At 39.3% G+C, this 15,773-nt stretch overlaps 2 protein-coding genes across 2 annotated transcripts in view; one reads left to right on the top strand and one right to left on the bottom strand.

Moving 5' to 3' along the window:
- The window catches only part of dars1 (aspartyl-tRNA synthetase 1), a 160,791-nt gene that overhangs the window by 59,926 nt on the left and 85,092 nt on the right, over window positions 1–15,773 (top strand). The gene's annotated exons all lie outside the window — the stretch shown is intronic.
- The window catches only part of thsd7ba (thrombospondin, type I, domain containing 7Ba), a 142,743-nt gene that overhangs the window by 126,315 nt on the left and 655 nt on the right, over window positions 1–15,773 (bottom strand). The window lies entirely within an intron of this gene.

Genomic DNA, 15,773 nt, shown 5'->3' with positions numbered 1-15,773 from the left:
TATTATACACCTGGGATCAGAGTTAGTTTAGGTTCTGTTACTTAACTTATTGTTTTGTCACACACACACACACACACACACACACACACACACACACACACACACACACACACACACACACACACACACACACTGCATTGAGTGCATGGGCAACGCGTCGTGTCGTGTATTGAGTAGGCCGGTCTGACAGTAACTCCAGGGCCACTTTTTCCCCCCAGTCCGCCCCTGGTGGGTACCATCATCAGTTCCCTGACTCGAGCTGGTTCGGGTTGTTTTGTCGCAGCGTTCAGTTTGAAGCATTTATCAGTACAGAAAGGCTCAAAGCAACATTGATAACTAATCTACAAAATGTACACATTGTTGTATGCGTATTTGATGAATGTACTAGGAATTGAAACGATTATTCAAGAAACATTAAACAATAAAATGTCCATACAAGGAGCACAGACCAAGATCAGATGCTGACTTGACTGAGCAAATTATCAATGGAATAAAGAGAAAACAGGTCAAAGTCAAAAGATGAGCCTGGCGTGAGTAATAAAAAAAAGAAATATCCACATTTTGGTCGCTTTTCAATTTCACTGGGGTCAAAGTAGCCAGGAAGCGCTACCTGGTCTGAGATGGGGTCGGTTCTCTGGAACACAGTGTTAACACGATGGCAGAGATCCAATTGAACTGCAGGGTCATAGCACCGTGTACAGTACCACATTTAAATGTGTTTCAACAATTGAGGCTTGAGGGAAATTCGCATAGGTTTTAAATTAAACATGGTTTTAAATGGACCAGAGATTACATAAACACAATCAAACCTGACTAAAAAAGCCTCTGTAGACATAAAATGATTGACTGACATGTTAAACTTCTCAGTCTGTTACCTGCCCAACCCCAAAAAGGAGTTGGAAAGTGTGTTGTGTATAGGTTATGACAGGGGCTGTGCATCAGCAGAGCGCTCTGTCTGACCTTCCCTGCTGCTGAGCCCATTACGCTTCAATTAACGACAGCGGCCTGCTGCGACCAGAAGGAACAGATGCTGGGTGCGCATGGCGGTAATTCAATGAGAGACCCAGACAGGGGGACACAGAACTTGATCCACCAATCAGGCACACCTATGCACAAGGGGATACAAATTTACTCTGCTGTATTGAGCCTTGAGACGGAGGAGCGAGAACCGTGACCTGGACGCCATGAGGCTCTCACAGTATGCGAGAGCGAGTCAAAAATATTGCTGAGCTTCACCATATGGGCAATTCGATTACGCGAGCAAAAAAAAAAATCTGATTAGTGGCTATAGTATCAGCTAATGGATACTCAAAGTTCATGTTAAAGCACTGCAGAGATTCTTTTAAATTGCATTTTTTATAATCATTTGAGTCTGTGATTATGATCTCGTCTTCTCAATAGGCTTTCTGCTGCGTTGTCCTCTTTAACCTTAAAGTGAGGGTCGCCAAAGTCTACAAACTAATTTAATTGCAACCAAAGTTTCAATAAATTAAAGGCAGTTGGGATAATTCAGAGAGGCAGATTAGAGGTTTCACCGATTCTGTGCAGTACTACTGTATCCTCAATAAAGTGATAAATAAGCGTTGAGGACCAAAGACAAGGATTTCTTTGAACTAATCATCATAAAAGATAAGCTTTTTACACCACCAAACAGTCACCTTGAAACTGTGTGCGTATGATGCAAAGCAACATCAAATCCTGACAATGTAATTAACATGAAAAATGTGAAACAATATATTTGTGTAGACAGGGTTTCCCCAGGTCCCCTAACAATGCTCACATCTTATCTGCAACTTCTCCAGGAGTCTTGGAGTGTAATTACACTAGAGCCCACCAGCCTGGGACAGTGCTGTTGGCCTGATTGAATCTCTCCTTGGCTTGACCTCTTCGACCTGGGGTGACTGAAACAGCGCTCTACATCTCGACGAGGAACAATGCATTACTTAATTATCTGGAGCTTCTATCAGTTGAAGGTGTCCTGATCCCATTAGAGCTAGAAATAACTTACTGCCAAGGATGTAGTGCAGCACCCTATATATATATATATATATATATATATATATATATATATATATATATATATATATATATATATATATATATACACACATACACACACACTACATCCTTGTATAGGGCTAGTATCCTTCACTTTGAGCTGGGATCTTAATAATGAACAACTTTTTTCGATTACAACGCCAGCAGAACGTGTTGGAACGGGCAGACAGATGCAGAAATTAAACTGTTAATCTTTTCAGTGCTGCCCTGTATTAGAATCACATAAGAAAAGCATAGTTCTATGTGTACAGTACACCCATATAGATGAAATAAGAATGTGAGTCCTGAGTTAACCGTAGCTGTCCTTATTTGCACTTTTGTAAATCTTGTTCCTTACAGTAGAAATACACATTTCTCCAGAGTTACCAAACACATCTGACAAGGTGCAAAACCCTGTGCAAAAGACTGAAATATTAACACATATTTACATGCGCGATAACACCAGAGCTTTATCAGCTCTTCTGTTTGTGACACGCTCACAAAGGGAGTTGAAATGTGCAAATGATTAGATTTCTTTGTCATTGTCACCACATGTGCATGCTATGTTAACTTTACCTAATTTTACAAATAACTGGCTTTAACTTCTGAAGATAGGGTCATCACTTTTTATTAAGTTATGATATATAGTTGTACCATGAGAATGTCAAGACAGTGATCTATGAGAGCTTTAATGTGTATAAATTAACAACAAGGAAGGAGCTGCATTTCTTACTCATCAATCATTTGTGGTAAGGGTGTAACGTCTAAGAAGGTAAGAACAATTACTTTCAGGAATGTAGCGTCATCCCTTCGAATTTTTCTTGCAGGACTTTACGAGCAAGTGACTTCTCCGTCTCACCAGAGTCAACAGTGCAAGGATGGGACTATCTTTGTCTCTTTGAGTAATCTACTCAGACCCTTGGTAGCAAAGCGTTGCGACAGCTCCTTCACAACTGTCACATTTGAATAAACGAATCTGAAACAGGAAATGGAGTCTTGGATCAACACTCACTAACTGAAATCTGCTGTACTGAATAATGCATTCTTCATAACATCAGTGTGCCGCAAAGACTTGTGAGACAGAGTAGAGGAGGGCACTCCCTGCTGTGAATCAGATGGTAATTGGAAACTTGACAAGCACCGTAACACTGCGCTCAGTCTCAATTGTAGATTGTTTACAATCAACAGTAAAAATTGCGGCCATTTCAAAAATTGTCTCATGTATTTAAATACAACCAAACCTTTTGGTCTAGTACTCTTTCAAACCTAATCAGAGCTTCATAGTTCAAAGAACAGATGAAAGAGACTGAGATAAATACTAATAAGACAATGAACACAAAATGACAGCTAGGTAAGAATTAATGTTACAACTAAGATTTTCTCAATCTCGTTAGAAGCCCTTGTGCCGTCGTTAAGCTGGTTTGTCGTTAGCATTAGCCTCGAAATGACGAGCTAATGTGGCTTATTTGCACACAAAAACTTGATGTGGAATTCCCTCAGTATTCTTATGTTGTACGGTACTCATACGATGCCAGCCAGTACAGACACAAGATTCTCTGTTCAAGCACGAGCAGTAAAACAGCATCGTATGCACACCCACTGGTTAATCAGGACAGTTGGCCCTGCAGTGAAAAGAGCACCTTTCGTGCAACAAAACCACAGTATCACTCATCTTACTCTCTCATTTGAAAAATTGGGAGGCAAACATGAAAGTTTGGTTAAAGATGACTGAATTCCAATGTCTCACTGTCACAGTTTATATTACTTAAGCGTTGGACTTTAACTTGTGAAAAGGATTGTTTTGTCTTAATCAATACATTAATCAATCTGTTTGTAAGAAAAAAAAAGATGTAATACCCGTTTCTATGTTGTTGGTCATGTGTCTTCCATGAGCAAGTCATATAAGGACACAGAAGACAATACAGAGCACTTAACAGAAATACAGCCCTTGTGCTGGGAAGTCGGTCTGCCACACAAAGAAAAGCAGCGGGCTCTTTCACAATTAAAAAACAACAAAGCAAGATCAACGTCAGGTAAGCAAAACATCAGGGCAATCTGAATTCGATGTCATGGAAATGATGGAGGTGTATAAGCATGCAATTAAACGGAGAACAGCTGACTTTCATGAGCCCCCAAGAATAACTCGGTGCTATAAGGTTCATTAAGCCCAGATTGGCTGTTTACATCTTTATGAATTATGCCCCTGAGTGGCTTTCAAAGAAAGAAGGAAAAGAGGGACATGAGGAACATGATCAATAAGGAGTATCTATTTAATATTACCATTGACCAGGTGATAATTTAATTTGCACTATAGAGTCAACATTTGTGCATCTGTTCCTGCTGTCCCGCTTTGCTTCAATCTGTCCATGTTGTGTTATCCCACTGACATTAAACAATTCTGCAGTTTGTGTGATTCAGGAGCAAATCATTTGGGGAATTTTGAGTTTTGTTTTAGCCTGGTGTTGCCGATGTGAATTAGTTTTAACGTCTGCATTGTTATCTGTGTAATGTAATGTAATTTGAACAAAGGCACTTTGCATCATTTACCAGTAGCTAAACAAGACAGTGAAAGAAAATGTCAAAAATAATTTAGATCTCAAGCCTTTATATTTCTCTTTCCTTCACACCTTTTATCTTCTATTCATTTTATTTATGCAACACATATGTAATAGATACAAAGAGTTGAGAAAGATAATATTTGATGTGCAGTTTTAATATTTTGGTAAAGATGTATAGAATATTAAATGTTTTTTTCAGCTCCAAATATTCAGAAATGTGCTAATAGTACAGACACATTTCCCTTGAATAAATGCACCCGAGGTGTTGACCGGCAGGATGAAACTTAATTGAGAAGATATAGAGAAGATATATTTTAATATACTTTGTCATAATTAAATGTGACACTTCGATAGAAACCCCCCTGGACTATGTAACCCATTGATAACAATTAAAAGCATATTTAGCCTCCCACAGCAGAGCGCTAATCATTGCTCTATCAACTCCTGGGTAGGAAGATTCTGCATGACATATGGACTCATGGTGTGAGTGCTCTATCTTCTTGCTTGGATGAGGCACTGTCTTATCTGATTGTAAGAGAGGGAGGAGAAAAGGGAAGCTGAAAGTGGGACTTTATTGAACATTCTGTCTCTGTGGAGAAATCTGGGCTGGCTCACTTGGTGAAAGCAGAGACCTCACTGTGGCCAAATCCAATCAAATGTTTTGAGGACTGACAGGTCCGATCAGTCAGTGGCTGGTTGCCGCTCACCTCTCGGGTTCAGTTTAAGACGAAAGTGTCTGCTTTTAGACTTTAGACAATGTTGGTAAACAATTACGAGACGAGGAACAGGATAAAACGGAAGACAGTGTCTTTCTTGCTCTTCTGATATTGTTATGACATCCTCGTGAAAATTGCGCCGTTCTGAAGAAAATGTGCTTGATACACAGCAAGTATAAGTTGAAAGCTGTTTCCTTGCCATTAGAGTATAATCACAAATATCATTATTTCATAAATATGTCATCTTGTGACCATTACTTCACGATTATATTGTGAAATGAGTCCTCATACCTATTTAAAGCGGTTCACATAGGCCCCTTAAAGATCTTTGTATTGCTGTATAGTGCCAGATAAAGCCCTACAGACCATCAATGTCTTAGATTCATAACACCCTAGACTGAGAACCAGATTACACAAACAGAAGAACTGAACTCTTTGAAATAGAGTCAGAATATAGACAAGATCAGCGGGTGGGTATTTTATCTTTACAGAGCAACACTAAATGCAGCTTGAGGTCTGCAGCAAAGGGCATTCACACCAAGTCTTAGTATCAATAGTGCCTCATATATATATATATATATATATATATATATATATATATATATATATATATATATATATATATATATATATATATATACATACATACATACATACATACATACATACATACATACATACATATATATATATATATATATATATATATATACATATATATATATATATATATACACATACATAAACATACATACACACACACACACACACACACACACACACACACACGCACACACACACACACACACAAAACGTTCAGTTTCTTTTCAGACATTTTCTACCCATGTCTAGCGCCATACGTTCCATAACTTTAGTTTTCCAACCATATTTGGCGAAAGCCTATTGAACAAAATAGTGCCTATGAAGCCGCAACGAATAAGAACACTATGGGTCTACATCCAGAATATGACAACCAAAAGAAGTGGTTTAATTCAATAGTCATAAAGTGTGAGATGAAATGGCTGTCACAAGCTCAGGCATGAAAGGAATGATACCCAAAACACAGTGCTAGTCACTATTCACCACAGATTGGATTATAGGAACAGGCTTTTAAATCTTTCTTTAGCTATTTAGAAATAATTAGTTGCTAAAATGCTTGCAGACTACAATGTGTGAAAAGAATAGGAGACTCTATTAATCGTCTTGATTGTGAAGTTAAGGCGTAATCAAAACAATATGATTCCATTTATTTCATCACTTTATCACACCCAGCTTGTTAGCAGTGTGCAAATTTACATTCACAACTTCAGTAGTGACAACAACCTCCATGTTTGATGCTATCCATCACATACGGCTAAGCAGAAAAAGAACAGTCAGATGTTATGCAACAGTAATAGACTATATCACTAATAATAAATAAATTACCCTGATGAGTATTGTTTGTGTTGTTTGTTCGTCAGATTAAATGCTGCAGCTGCTATTTATGGTCACCCTGAACCACGATCAATAGGCACACTAATCTAGATTTGTGTACCATCTGTAGCTTCCCCCAGCTCGTCTAGGGCAGTGATAAAATCAGCCTCTACTCGAAAGACAGTAACACAAAGAACTCTAATGATTTCCTGCTACGCTTCAGCCACCTTTGACAGTGATTTTAGGAAAAGAACTTGAAACAACTGTTTCACATGTGTTGACACCAACCATAGGAATTTCATTACAGCACCTGTGGTAGCATCCCAACAAAATTCCCCCTCATAAATGCATTGCGATTAAAATGTAGTACACAAAGCTATGGTCATCATTTACATGACATGCTTGGAGTTACAGTGTTATCAGTTAACTATTAGCATATACAGTGTTTGTGGAGGGATTGTGGGAGCTTCTGGGATCGAATTACACAGTTTCAGCAGTGTGTCTATCACTGTTTGTGTGGAAGTGTGCACATACACACCACATAACAACCTTGTAACTGTCATTGTTCAATTAGTAGATTATTAGTCGAAAATGATGCTCTTCAAACACAACTGTGGTTTCCTAATATGTTGCCTCTTTGCTGTATGCATCACATAAACATAATACTCCAACATTGTATTCTCAATGCTGCTTAGACAAATTGATGTAGAGTATATGCTGCAAGACATGACAGAGTTGCTAATGTGAAGGACATGAGGTCAAATCCACTTCATCTTTGATGAGGTTTAAATATTCCTGGGTTGCGTTCAAACTGTGCAGTGGGCCGTTCGTTATCTTTTCAAAATTTCACAGCTTATCCAGCAGATGTTGTTATTGTTAATGAAAGCAGCAGGCAGGTGTTTGTTTTGGAAGTGGGCTGTAAGACCATAGCTTCGATGGAGGTGCTCCACACCAAGGTTACAAACTACCACCCTTGAAATGACAATGTCTCACAGCTTTGATATTATTGGAGAATGCTTGTTATTTTTTTGTTTTTGGTGGTCTCGAGAAGTCCAGAAGTACACGGGATGGAGCTCCTCACCCCACCCCCAAAAAAGCATTGTTACTTATATTTGCAAGTTAGCATTTATGCATGCAATATAGTTTATATTTCTTGGGCCTTGGACAGCGTGCTTTGTCCTTAAGTGCCTCAATAGGAGAGAGTATCAGTGTGGTGATACACTGGACACTGAACAAACACCGGACACACTGGACCATATGGCACATGGAGACAATGGTCCTTGTGTGACGAGTCCTTTAAACTTGCATCCCTGACAGTGAGCTGATGTCCTTGGATATGCCCTGCAGCGCAAATAGCAGGTGAGGGTAAATTGTTAAAAAGGTGGGGCTACAGGAGCCTGTCAAAAGAAAGGGTTTCCAACAAGGAGAGCCATCGCCAGCGAGTCATCCAATGGGCAGAGGCCCTGCCCATGCAGTGCCCGTTGGATGAATGAAAAACAAGATGTCGATGACCATAATGTCAAACTTGAGGATTAAAACCGGAAGTCCACAAACCAATGAAGGAGTTCACGGGTGCTATGTCCACTTCTTATATTACAGAAGAGTTGTAGAAGAGAAATAGACCGTCAGATAACACTTTTACACATTTGCCTCTTGTAGCATCGGTATCCACCCCAACTTGACTTGCCCCGGGGTTACTGCTGGTACATGGTGTTTGGGCGTACGCCGCCTACATTACTTTCCCACTGGTCCTACCATCATATTGTTGTTGTTTTTTTTTAAAAATAGAACCCCTTTAGTTATTTTTGTGGATCACATTCTTTCATATATATATATATATATATATATATATATATATATATATATATATATATATATATATATATATATATATATATATATATATATATATATATTTAAACCAACTCTAATAACAGTTAAAGCACCAATTATTCCCAAGCCCACCCAGAGCTCTGGATGTGATGTGAATAACCAATGAGCACAAGCATGCCCTGGCAATCCTAACTGTGCCACATTTGTGTAAGGAGCGATTCCCATTTCATGGCTCTGGCACTTGGCCAGGAGGCACTCAGCAATAGCGCAAGGAACCAGCGAGTGCCAGTCATTATCCCATTGTTTAGAGGCACACAGCCTGTCCTAATTAGATGCAAAAGAGCATAGAAACTGTATCTAGTGGCACTGAAAATGATAGAGAAACACCTCACACAGCCTGCTGCTGCAGGATGGAGTGTAATGAAATAATGAACTATCATGGGATCTTCTCCTGTGTATAGAAAGGCACATCAACAGGCGGCCTTTTGAAACAGCTCCAGAGGCCCAAGGGCCATCACAAAAAAAAGACCTGCAACACTGTTTCCTGCAAACCAGGTGTCAGGGCACGAGGGTGAAATGCCATCAATAAAAGCTGATCCTCACAGGAGCTCATCCACACATCTTAAAAAGACCCAAAAAGCATTATGTTGTTGTAAATAATAGCACCAGGCTATTCTAACAGACATAAAGATGTTTATGCGATGTTGGCTGGATTCTTCACAAGACGGTGGCATACTTTCATTGTGTTTGCTGAAACTTCATATGCCCTGGCTCTTGACTGCTCATCACATTAGACAAGATGAGCACTCATCTAGCGTCCACTTCTACGACTGCCAGCACGTTTCGTTTGGATACAAAATAATTAAACGAGATAAGCACAGCTTGAAATCATAACGAAGCAGTGTTGTCAGTTTTGCTTGCCATTTAGGCGGGTAGCCGAGAGAGAGAGAGAGAGAGAGAGAGAGAGAGAGAGAGAGAGAGAGAGAGAGAGAGAGAGAGAGCAGGCAAATGCATGTACTGAAGAGGGAGAGACAGGTAGAGGGAACATCAGTCGCTTACCAATGTCTGAAGACCGGGACCCAGGTCTTCCAAACCATCACACTCATACATATATAAAATCTATTAAAACTGAAGGGGCGGTCTCATTGTCAGTTCGCTCACATCATGTGGAAAATGTGAGGGTCCTTAAAATCTTAAAATATGTGTGTGGATGTGACTAAATAAGTGGACTGGACTGCACAATGTGGGGCAATATAGTGCACACACGGCTCTGCACGCATTAAGGATTGGCATCCAGCTAGAGTTTCAAATAGGCAAATTAGAAAGTGTTTTGAGCAACCATTGACATACACACGCACGCACGCACGCACACACACACACACACACACACACACACACACACACACACACACACACACACACACAGTATATGCTGCACACCCATTATCTTGCTCCCTTTATGAACACTGCATTTAAATCCCGACTGTGATTATTCTGGCCTTGAAGTCTATATGTTCTGTGAGTCCTGTTCAGCAAACACATCCAATCAGCATTACATATATACAATTTTAAGCTTGAAATATATAATACGTATAATGGCCTTTTCCAAGTTGTCTGTGTTTTGCTATTTCATGTTAGATGTTGTTAGGAGTCACTCAAGAGGATGCGTAGAAATGTCAAGACATTGGATGAGATCGTGATGACATGCCTTCCGAGGGGAATCATCTTTGGCCCTGGCAACACCAGGTGCACAATATTGGAGCCTGCATGATTCATTTATTACATATTCTCATCTTATTCGTAATTTCTACTTGGAGGCTGCTACTTATCATGGCAAATCAGACAAGATGCAACAGTGCCATTAAAAAGAGACTCGGTGAATAAAAAGCACTTTAAACTGTAGCGTCTCCAATGGGATCACCCTGTGCTCTCACCTCTCCAGTTTAAGTCTGCATTACTAAGTGACTATGTATACATCTTCTCCTTGCCACTCAATGTTAAATATCTTCTTTTTCTGAATCCATAGGAGAAAAATAGTGTGATTCAAAAACTGTACTAATCCCTGAATATCAAAGTGGCATATCAAATGCAACACTGACTGCAGCTGGACATTTCCATTAGAGAGATCGCAGGAACGGCATGTTTTCACCAGAGGTCATATGCTCTCTTCAGGTGAACAACTCTTTTCCTCTCTCATTAGATGTAATTACTGGTGACACCTCAAAGACAGCAGAAGAATAACAAAAAAGATCAAGTCAATTGAGGCTGAGGGTCTAGGGGAAAAAAGACGTGTTTGACCATCAATGAGGAAGCGTATTGCTGCACTAATTCTATTACGTGAAAGGAAGACTTAGTGAATATAGCCAGTGATCCAAAGTTAATAGGGTGATGGAGATCCAAGCTGAAGGCCAGTGAGCTGAGAGGAGGCCGACCGTCTTTTGTGACCGCATCCTTCAGCTGCCTGAAAACTGCATAACACCAAAAGAATAACCTGTGTGGTCAGTTGGAAAGAGCTACAAACAAATAAGCCGGTTACTTGACAAAGACCCTTGATAAGGCATGTTCAAGCGCCTACATCTGTATTCCAAGTGGGGTGAAGGCTAATGCAATTGAAAATAGTTGGGTTTTGGGGGTCAGTAAATTCAATAGACTCTGGAAAAAAAAAAGCATGTGTGTTCCGAGAAGCAATGTGAAGTAGCAATAACCCAGCTGAGAATAATGATTATTCTGCCCAAATAATAGCTTCCAGATCTTGCCCTCTATCCGACTTGTGAGGGATGGGAGTGTGAAACATTGCCACTTACTACGTTAAAGGGTTTCCTCTGTGGGGGATTTCTTTATTTTTAGAGGATTTTGATATGTTTCAACACTCAGGAAAATATGTGACATTTGGTTTACCTTAACTAAGCTACCTTGACTCAACTTTATCAACATTGTTTTGTAAAATTGGATCTGTCAGCTGTAACTGACAGTAAAACATACATCATTTATCAGCTTTGATAAGTGAAATAGGTAGTGCTTTTACTTTTACTAACTAATGAATTTAAGATATACGCTTCAGTGTAGTGAGCAAACAGGTCCAGCTCAAGTCATTTGACCTTCATATGATGTCGATGTGAGGCTTTACTGCCCTGTGTCAGCAGAGGTAATGAGCTCTGGACCTCTGGATGTTCCTATCATGGTTAACAACTTGATAAGCACATAAGTCACACTCACACACATATAGTAAACTTGCACACACAAACATAGACGCACACACAGACAATACAAACAAATACTATCATGTTTCTAATGTTAAATATCATCGCAGTTGGTTCAGGTCCTTACTCATTACAATCTCTGTGGTTAATTTAAATGTCCACTGGAATTTGAATATTTAAAATATAAAAAGGGAAAACGTGTGCCCGTCTGTCTATTCTGTTCTCGAACATTCAGCTCATCCCGACCTCATGTTGCTCAGGATGAATGGGGTTCAGATTAACATCCGTAGTGATTATTCCTATTTTATATGTACAGTATGTTTACACGAGAAAACCCCCATGTGGTGTGACGGTATTCTCTCTGTGGAGCTACAGCCTGCCCCTTCCTTCTCTCTTGGGTCTGTTTCAATGAATAAGTAAGTATTTTTTCTATGGACTGAGGTTTTAAGCTCAGGCGCAGGAGGAGGGCTCTTCAACCCAAGAAAGAACAATACACATCTTTAAACGGATTGAGATGGAAGCAATGCATTCTGTCACTAAAGCAATCCATTGTAATCAGGGAGAAATCAAAGTGACCACAGCCTTATTTCTCCACATATGAACAAGGTGCACGGCATCCATTTTCTAACTCACATGGGATTTTCTTTTCCTTGTTTACTTTTTATTCATTTATTTGTTGTTGGATTGCATAAAAAGAATGAATGAAATGAATGAAATGAATGAAATGAAATGAAATGAATGAAAAGTACTTTATTAATCTCCAAGGAGAAATTTTTTGTCGTACTAGCAGCATCCCAATGCCGTAAACTAAGTTAAACACACAGATGATAAAATAAAATAAATAATAACAGGAACAGCGGGTAACAGATGTATGCATAAGTAAGAAATAAGTATAAACATATATATACACATACATGCAAGCAAGCGGAATGGATACATATATATATATATATATACATACACCCGCACACATATACATACACACATACATACATATCTACACATGCATATATACACACATACATACATATACACATACACATACATATACATATATACAAACATATACATATACATATATACATACATACACATACCTACACATACACACCCACCCGTGGCCCACGCACATACATGTACACATATATACATACATATCTATATACATACACACGCATACACACATACATACATACACATACATACATATGCATGCATGCATGCATGCATACATACATACATACATACATACATACATACACACATGTACACATACATATACACATACACATGTGCAAAACATACACAACAAGCAAAACACAGCAGTGTGCTGGGGGAGGAAGTTTAAGTTTGTTTATTAAGAGGCTACTGGTCTGGACTGCTGTTATTTTGCAAAAGTGGCTCATGGGAAAAGCAAGTTAAGTATCCCATGGTTACAATGACACTTACAAAACGTTTGTCTGCAGGTAGTGAGTAACGTTCAGAAATGTGACTGCTGACTCCTCACTACTTGTAACTGGCTGGGATGGTCTGCAAGTCATGTGACTCTTCAACCAAATAATTGGGGGGATATTTTGTTTATTTAGTTTTTTGGCTGGAGACTATTTTTTGGTTTGTAAAATGTATCTCATTTAATAATTATTAGAATTCAAAATAAGACTATATTGTATATTACACTGTATTTGATACACTGCATAAATACAATTAATGAAAAAGAAAAGAAAAAGAAATCATTAAATGTCCGTTTCATTAAGTGAGCCGAGGATGTGTGAGTATTTCATAACCAGCAGCAGCAGATGGATCTGTAAAGTGATATTCTACAGCAAGTTAACAAGAGGTGCCCACAAAGTGCAAATATACCTCTCTTTTCTGAACAGATTGGCTGCTCGATGAAGTGTATTTGCCAAGAAACATTGTACTCTACTGTCTAACCTGTAATGTAATCTCTTGGCCTTGAATCCTGGTTATGTGCCCTGATAGGCTTATAAAAGATTAATTATCACATAAAGTCTCCAACATGAGTAGGCTACAAATCCCCTATGATGATATAGGAATATAATTAGCATACCCACACACACACACACAATTCATGTAGAGGGAATGATTTGCATTCAAAATGCCTTCAAACGTTTTCTAAAATCAAGTCATCGATTGCCTATACTTGTAGCCACAGTGCCTGGAACTTGACCACCGGCCTCAGTGGGTGTAACACACTACCTCCTGGAGTCCAATATAACACCCACATATTTCAATCAATAATAAGGGTGGGATGCAATTAGTAACGTGGGCGGGTTGTGAGAGTCACGTGACAGATCAATCGAGCAGAGAGGCGGCACACTCATTGGGGTGATTCACAGCCCAACAGTTTGTCGCCCGCTCAGCCTGAATCCATGCCATCTATCTTCTTTATATGAAGCATTCAAGGCTGGAAATATGCATCTGTCAAACGTCCCCCATTACTCCGGCTGCCTGTCACACCTGGGGCAGCTCACAACCACCAGAAAAAAAAGACAGAGTGTAGCTGTCAGCGGAGAACCCTCAGCGGACTGAAAAGGCACCAGCTTCCCCCATTTCTCTGACTCTAATTTCCTCAAAATGTGGATATTTTTCTGGGTCTCTCGCTGTATGCTGGGTTAATGACGGAGCCTGTGTCAGGCAAGGAGCTGAGACAGCTTATTTTTGCTCCAGATAACATTAACACATTGATTCATATGTTAAACAAGATGCCCAAAAAATATTCTGCATGGCTCTGAATTAGTATTACATGGTGGCTGCGTACGAATTGACGAATGTGTAAATAATTGTGCCAAAGTTGTGTATCGTGAGAAAGCCCATATAGGATTCCTTCTGCTTGTAGTGTGGGTTGTGGCCATTGGACGGTGGCCAGGATGGTTAAAATGAACAAGTTGCAGTGTGGGTTCTTACAATTTAAGTGGAGGTGATGCTTCCACTCCTGCTATTAATGTTTTCCAGCGTGTCTGGATGTTCTCTCACCTCAACGACCAATGTCTTTTCACATCACAAAGCCATTTCTCTAATTTCTCTCCACTGTCCAAGAGCATGCTGCAAACTATGTCATGAATGAAATATAAGCACACCGCTGTATTACTTATGAGACCTAACGCAACTTTGCTCTGAGCTATTTTCAGATTTCATTTAAATTCATCAGTGAGATGAATATTCTTATACCACAGACCGGGGAGATACGCATCACTCCATGAGATAATATTAGCTAAACATGAACTTCAGAGATTACTTATCAGCAAAAACCACCTTTCAACTACCCGATGATGTCTACATCAATCATAATCGTTAAAGCTTTCTTGTAAGGCTTCTCCAAGTAATTCTAAGGCAGAGCGAGCAGCAGCCGAGCCCACAGGACATGATTCATGTGACTCTAATGTGCTTCACTGTTAAATGTGAAATGTACATGGCATTGTGCTACTGTTTATTCAAACTTCAAAGGCTCAGTATTGTCCATAGGTAATCTTAAACTCATTTGGATATCTCAATTACAAAGACAAGAAAAGATTGTGACTTTACTCACTTGTGCAGATTCACATATTCGTTTCAAAAGGGAACTCTTTTTGCAAATGATGTGAATCACAACGTGTAGCAAATTGTAGATAACCTGGACTATGTTTGAACCTTTTTCTGTAACAAATAGCAATGGACTGAATCTAATCATCCTCTTTCGCTGGCACATTAAGAGTTAATGTTCCATGCACACAGATTTACAATTTGTGTCAATTAGAGAGTAGCAGAAAATCCTACACCTTTCTAGAGACGAAGAGGCTCTGTAGATAATAGCAACTTCCCTTTATCCTCTATGCTTGCACCAAACAGCAGGATTTCTTTGCTTTACATGAAGTCCAATTCAAACTCTCATAATTGTACCAAAGAGATGCTCACATCAGTTCTCTGGATTTAGCCTCAGCTTAGTTCAGATCAATAGAGTCCACTTGTCACCTGCTGATCTGTGCTCATGCTCCCACAACTCTTTATTCACTTCATAC

Source organism: Clinocottus analis, unplaced genomic scaffold, assembly GCF_023055335.1.
Source record: "Clinocottus analis isolate CAN_PGR_092001 unplaced genomic scaffold, fCliAna1.0.p SCAF_12, whole genome shotgun sequence".
NCBI lineage: Eukaryota > Metazoa > Chordata > Actinopteri > Perciformes > Cottidae > Clinocottus > Clinocottus analis.
Note: the sequence above shows the minus strand (reverse complement) of the source record. Positions and strands in the feature narration are given on the sequence as shown.